Consider the following 7,655-nt stretch of genomic DNA (forward strand, 5'->3'; position numbering starts at 1 on the left):
CAGAATCCGAAGCAGGCTCCAGGCTCTGAGCTGTGAGCACAGAGCCCGATATGGGGCTTGAACCCATAAGCCATGAGATCATGACCTGAGCCGAAGTCAGACACTCAACCGAATGAGCCACCCAGGCACCCCAGAATAAATCTTATTAAATGTCTATATCACCCACAGCAATCTACACATTTAATGCATCCCTATCAAAATACCAACAGCATTTTTCATAAAACTAGAATATCCTAAAATTTGTATGGAACCACAAAAGACCCCAAATAGCCAAAGCAAACTTGAAAAAGAAAAGCAAAGCTGGAGGCATCACAATTCCGGACTTCAAGTTATATTACAAAGCTGTAGTAATCAAAACAGTATGCTACTGGCACAAGGAAAAAAAAAAAACACAGACACAGATCAATAGAACAGAATAGAAAACTGAGAAATGAATGTACAATATTATGTTCAATTAATCTATGACAAAATAGAAAAGAATATCCAATGGGAAAAAGACTGTCTCTTCAATACATGGTGTTGAGAAAATTGGACAGCAACATGTAAATGAAACTGGACCACTGTCTTAATCCATACACAAAAAGAAATTCCAAATGGATGCAAGACCTAAATGTGAGACCTGAAACCCTAAAAGTCCTGGAAGAAAGCACAGGCAGTAATTTCTCTGACCTCAGCCATAGCAACTTTTTTCTAGATAGGTCTCTTGAGGCAAGGGAAACAAAAGCAAAAATAAACTCTTGGGGCTACATCAAAATAAAAAGCTGAATGGTGAGGGAAACAATCAACAAAACTAAAAGGCAACCTATGGAATGGGAGAATATATTTGCCAATGACTTACCTGATAAAGAGTTAGTATGCAAAATATATAAAGAATTTATAAAAACTCAACACCCAAAAAACAAATAATCCAATTTAAAAATGGGCAGAAGACATGAACAGACATTTCTCTAAAGAAGGCATTCAGATAGATGGCCATGAGACACATGCTAAGATACTCAACATCAGTCATCATCAGGGAAATGCAAATAAAAGTACAATGAGACATCACCTCACACCGGTCAGAATGGCTAAAATCAAGACCACAAAAAACAACAGGTGTTGGCAAGAATGTGGAGAAACAGGAACCCTTGAGCACTGATGGCAGGAATGCAAACTGGTGCAGCCACTCGGAAAAACAGTATGGAGGTTCCTCAAAATGTTAAAAATAGAACTACCATATGATCCAGCAATCGCACTACTAGGTATTTACCCAAAGAATACAAAATACTAATTCAAAGGGATATGTGCACTCTGGTGTCTATGGCAGCATTATTTACAATAGCCAAATTATGGGAAAAGACCAAGTGGCCATTGGACTAATAAAGAAGATGTGATACATGTACACAATGGACTATATTGGAATATACACAATTCAGCCATGAAAAAGAATGAAATCTTGCCATTTGCAATGATATGGATTAGCGTAGTATGCTAACCAAAATAAGTCAGAGAAAGATAAATACCATATGATTTCACTCATATGTGGAATTTAAGGAACAAAACAATTAAAAAAGGCGGAAAATGAGAGAGAGGCAAGTCAAGAAACAGACTTTTAAAAATATATATATAATTTATTGTCAAATTGATTTTCATAGAATACCCATTGCTCATCCCAACAAGAAACAGACACTTAACTATAGAGAACTGATGGTTACCAGAGGGGAGGTGGGGGGGGGGGCTGTTAAACAGGTGACGGGGATTAAGGAGTGCACTTGCCGAGATGAGCACAGGGTGATGTATGGAAGTGCTGAATCACTATATTGTACACCCAAAACTAATATGACACTGTATGTTAACCAAATGGAATTTAAATAAATTTTTTTTAAAATGCCCCAAATAAATATCTCATAATAAATGGATGAATAAATACATTAGACACAGAGAGAGAATGAATCAGAAAGTCCCCTGTGTCACCTCAGGAGGTAAAATACCCTTGAGGAAATGAAGAGGCTGCTCTATTGAGAGGGATGGGGCCCCCTTGACAACAACCCAAATGTTCTGGAAAGGGGGTATAATTTGAACTGCTGTGTGTTCTGAAGACCCTCCTGGGGCTGGATGGTAAAGGGATCTTGTAGGGGGCCCTCTGAAAGGAGAGGCCGCCAGTGCTTGCTAGTGAGGGATCCTAGGGAGCCCTGGGGGGAGTGGTTCTGGGCTCTGAGGTGACCCTTCCCCCAACACTGCAGATTCAGACACTGAGCAAACAGAAGTGAATGCCTGGGGCTGCTTTCTGGGCTCTGTGGCAGGCTGAACATGAGGGAGGGATTTGTTCACCCACTAAAGACCCAAAGTGAGGTGTCATCACTAACTGGAGGGTCCCATCTTTAGCATCCTTGAGGTGCTGTGTGCACAGTGACATGGTGTGGCCAGAGCAGCATCCACAGTTTTGGCTGCAGGAACTGTCTGGACAATAGGGCTGCTTCAGGGTGAAAGCACAAGTCACCTCAAGCCTGGAGAGTTTGAAGCAGGTGTGTGTGTGTTCTTGTGTTATCTGCCTCCGCCTTTCTGGAGAAGGTCTATCTGTACTGGAGACACGGAGGAGGCTGCAGGGAGCTTCTGTGTTACTGCCTAGTTTTTGGAAGATTAGAGCAATGCTTTGTTTTGCATATCACTTTTATACATTTCCTTTCTGTATCCATCCTCTCACCTACTTCTCACCTCACACATCTTGCAAGGCAGGCAGGGAGAAATTGTTGTTTCCTCACAGAGAGGACTGGCTCCGTTCAAAACCACTTAATGGGAGATTATCTTCCTCCTACTGCTTCCTTCCACATTTCCTAGGACGTACTAGTTTCCTGGCCTGGGCCAGAGATACAAGGAAGGATAAGACTGGGGCTGTTGGAAGCTTCTCGAGTGGTAAGAAAAGCAAAACCAGGATAACATGCAAAACTAGGTATAGTAACAAAGCACCACTGTGACCGTCTAGGCCATTTTCTTTTCCGAATTGAATTTCTTTAAGTTTATCTGTTTTGACAGAGTGCGTGTATGTACACATACATGCCCGTGGTTGGGGGGGGGGGGCGAGGGGAGGGGCAGAGAAAAGAGAGAGAGAATCTCAAGCAGGCCCCACGCTGTCAGTGCAGAGTCTGACACGGGGCTCGATCACAAACTGTGAGATCATGACTTAGCTGAATTCAAGAGCCGGACACTCAACCAACTGAGCCAAACAATCGCCCCCAAATGAGTTTTTTTAAAATGTTTATTTATTTTTGAGAGAGAGAGAGACACAGAGCATGAGCAGGGGAGGGTCAGAGAGAGAGACACACACAGAATCTGAAGCAGGCTCCAGGCTCTGAGCTGTCAGCACAAAGCCCAATGTGGGACTCAAACCCATGAACTGTGTGAGATCATGACCTGAGCTGAAGTCGGCTGCTTAACTGACTGAACCACCCAGGCACCCCAACCTAAATGAATTTTTAAATCAGTTAGTTGAATAGCATAAAAAATTCCTCTTGAAACAATAGAAAAACTACCTAAAAAGTAGAGAAGAGTATATTGAAGATAAAACCAGAAATTAGTGGGCGGGAGGGGGCGGGGAGATACACTAAAAAGTATCATCAAACTCCAAATTTGGTTCTTTGGAAAAAAGCTAATAAAATTGACAACTTCTGACAAGATGTATAAGGCCCAAAAAAGGAAAGGCATAAATAAATAATGTTGGGAATGAAAAACAGGACATTACAGATAGAGCAGAGTTAAATGATAGAGAATAGTATGAACAACTGTGTGCCAATAAATTTTAAAACTGCAGAAAATGTCCATATTATATATATAAAACCTATATATAAGATATATATATATATCTTGCATATCTATAAAACTTAAAAAAAACAACTCAAGAAGAAATAGAACACCTGAATGTCTTTGTAACAAAAGACAAGAATTACTGGCAAAACACCAGGCCTCAATGGCTTTGCAGCCAAACATTCAAGGAACATCTAGATCATTCCAATGTGATGCAGAATCTTCCAGAGGTTAAGGTGGGGTGGAATGAGGAAAGAAACTTTCCAGCTCATCTTATGAATTTCTATATCCTTGATAATAAAACAAGGGCAGAACAATTAAGTAATATTTTAACTGGACAATCCCATTAGAGAATTTAAAGTCTAATCACAGTATTAGCAAACTGAGTCCAACAATGTTTAAAAGTACAATGTGATTAGCTGGGTTTTTCAGTGGATTGGGTGTTTTTGTTCTCACCCCCTCGCCACCACCACACCCCCCACCCTTCCTCAGCAAATTCATTTGTTGAAACCTAATCCCAGTGTAATGGTTATGGAGGTGGGGCCTCTAGGAGGTAATGAGGTCATGGGGGTGGAGCCCTTATAAATGGGATCAGTGCCCTCATAAGAGGCCAGAAAACTAGCTAGCTCTGTTTTCCACCATGTGAAGAAGATATAAAAAGCCAATTGTCTGCATCCTGGGGGAAGGGGGAGGGCAGCAGCTGATCTCAGACTTCCAGCCCCTTGTGAGAAATAAATTTCTGTTGTTTGAGCCACCCAGTTTGTCATAACAGCCCAAACTAAGACGTATTTATTCCAGAAATGCAAGATTGGCTTAACATTTGGAAATCACTCAATGCCATTCACATTAAAAATCTAAAAGAAAAGTCAGAGGCACCTGAGTGGCTCAGTTGAGCATCTGACTCTTGATTTTGGCTCAGTTCAGGATCCCAAGGTTGTGGGATCCAGCCCCAACCTGGCCTTGGCCCTGAGAGTAGAGCCTGCTTAGGATTCCCTCACTCTCCTTCTGCCCCTCTCCTCCAAGCTCACTCGCTCGCTCTCTGTCAAAAAAAAAAAAAAAAAAGTTCCACTATCATTTCCAGGACACCTGGGTATCTCAGTTGGTTGAGCATCCAACTTTGTCAGGTCATGATCTCACAGTTCGTGAGTTCAAGCCCAGTACCTCCAAACTCATCACGTTGTATAAATACATACAACTTTTCCTATGCAATCATACCTCAATAGACTAGTTTATGAAAAAGATAGAGCCCAGAAATATTCCCATGCATATAAGGAGAGCTGATGTATGTCAAAGTTGTCATAGACGATCAGTGGGGAAAGGAGACAATCAATCAATCAATATATAGTGCAGACAACTGTCAGTGGGGGTAAGGGGCAGGTGGTGGAAAAAAAATCGATTCAAACTTCACACTATGTACAAAAATTCAGTTCCAGAGTAATCAAGTACTTAAATATGAAAGACACAACTTAATATTTGAGGTAGTAAATTACTAAATAAAACACTTTTACAAAGCATAAATCAGAATGAAGAAAAAAATCAATCTGACAACTTTAAAATTAACATTTCGCCAAGACCCATAAGAAGAATGGAAAGGGAAGCTATTACCTGAAAGAAGTTAACCAACAATGAATTACTATTTAGACTCTACAGTCTAAAGGCTGCGTTAAAAAAAAAAAAAAAAACAAAAACAACTTCCAAAATAAGTAAGACAAAGATTCACAATCGGGGGGAGGTGGGGAATGGGCAAAAGACATGTACAGGGATGTCTTTTGAAGATAAACCACAATGGCAAAATATACATATATTTGAAAAGATATTCAACCTTAGTAGTAACTAAAGAAATGTACATTAAAACCACTGCCAGGGTCACCTGACTCACTAGGTTGAGCGACCAATTCTTGACTTTGGCTCAGGATTGTGAGATCAAGCTCCATCTTGGGTTCTGAACTGAGCGTGGACCCTACTTGGGATTCTCTCTTTCCCTCTGCCCCTCTCCCCTGCTCTGTCTCTCAAAATAAAACACAAAACAAACAAAACCAGTCAGATGTTAGTTCATGACTACCAGATGGACAAAAATGAAAGTCAGCATACCAAAGACCAGTAAGGATGAGAAGCTATGGGAAATACACAAATGCCATTGGTGGAAATGTAAACGGGTATATTTACTTGGGGAACAAATTATTACACTTACCTGCCCAGACCCAGTGGTTCCATTCTACACTTTAGGAAAAGAAAATCCCACTGTGAGTAACATTCTAACAACCCAATTCCAGGGAAAGAAACCAAACCTCCAGGAAGAGAGAATGGATTTATAAATTAGTCTGTTCATACAATATAAATCTATAAGGCCGTGCTGCCCAGTACTGTTAGTTTCACATGCTGGTTGAGTACTTCATTGACGAGCAGCTAGTCCCAAACGAAAAATATAAAGGGCAAGGGGCTCCTGGGTGGCTCAGTTGGTTAGGCGTCTGACTCTTGGTTTTGGGCTCAGGTCATGGTCCTACCATTGGTGGTGGGACCAAGCCCTGCATCTGGGCGGCTACTGAGCCTGCTTGAGATTCTCCCCTGCCTGCCCATACTTCTCTCTCACACAATAAATTACACATAAAGTGCAAGAAGATACACCCTGGATATAGCCCCATAAAGATAATGTAAAACTGTTAGCATCCTACAGTGACTTTCCGTTTAAGATTTTGGATTTTTTAGGTTAAATAAAATACAGTAAAAACCAGCCTCACACACTTCATTTCCTTAAACAACTTTTAGAAAACTTCTAATTCCCCCATTTATACCCACGTAAGTACCAAAACGCTTAAATTCTCATATGTTCAGACATTATATTAACAAAACAACAAAACAGCCACAGGGAACCAAGAAAATACTTACAGGTAACCCAAAACACAAAAAAAGGCCCCTGCATATACTTAACCATACCTTTCAAGCCAGATATATACTCCAAACAACCACAAGTAAGGCATCTAAACAGAAAAACTTACACACGTGAAAAACACACCTGCTTACCGAAGTTGCACAAATCAGCAAGAAAACACCAGTCTTTTTTTTCATCACACGTTATATAGCCTTGTTAAGACAAGGCCTCAAAAAATTGGTCTAAGACTCAGAATTGTTCCTCTCCACGGAAATCTTTAGTAAAAGGCGAAAGATTTATACGATCTGAAGAGAAACCAGAGTATACAACCTGAACTTACACCTCGCCGCTCGGGTAAAACAATCTCCTAGTACACTGATGGTGACTAAATAATGACAAGATTCAGTGCCTGAATAAAAATTTCTAGACTAATGTATATGAATAGATCTAATTTTAAGACATATTAATTGAAGAAATGTTTAATTTTAATTGTTTTTAAACTTGTATCGTGTGCAGTGCACTGTGGGTATGCAAATCACGGTTCAGAAAATAGGTTCGTATTCACGCGATACCTCCCGTCACCGTTAGGGGGCGAGCGGAGTATTGGCTGAAAATGCCGTCTTGATAAGAGACTCCGGTTTCAGGTGTAGATTTCTTCTACACCTGAATTTGATTTCTGTTGAATAAAGACTGCCATTAAGTCGAAAATCAGAGAACTAGTAATTAGTAATAAAACCAAAGCTCAGGATGGTGGTTCCTCTCTTCGTAGGGAGTGAGGGGTCAGGCTGGGAAGGGCACACAAGAGTTGTAAAAGTGACTATTTTTTCTTAAGCTGCGTAGGTGCCTGGTGTTTTGTTTGTCCTTGTTTTAACCATGTTCCCCTAGGGTATATACTTTTTTTTTTATTTTGAGAGAGAGAGAGAGAGAGAGAGAGAGAGAGAGAAAGAGAGAGAATGAATTACAGGGAGAGAGAGAATCCAAAGCTGGGCTCAAGCATATCCCATGT

General features: G+C 40.6%; 1 non-coding gene across 1 annotated transcript; it reads right to left on the minus strand.

The window, feature by feature from the left end:
- Positions 1 to 6,858: 6,858 nt before the first annotated feature.
- Positions 6,859 to 6,974, minus strand: LOC120222588. Its single transcript, XR_005526084.1, has one exon. It is a non-coding gene; the product is annotated as a U5 spliceosomal RNA (small nuclear RNA).
- Between the last annotated feature and the right edge of the window lie 681 nt (positions 6,975 to 7,655).

The sequence above is a fragment of the Hyaena hyaena genome, unplaced genomic scaffold (assembly GCF_003009895.1).
Source record: "Hyaena hyaena isolate Hyena2069 unplaced genomic scaffold, ASM300989v1 scaffold_15, whole genome shotgun sequence".
In the NCBI taxonomy this organism is placed as follows: Eukaryota; Metazoa; Chordata; class Mammalia; order Carnivora; family Hyaenidae; genus Hyaena; species Hyaena hyaena.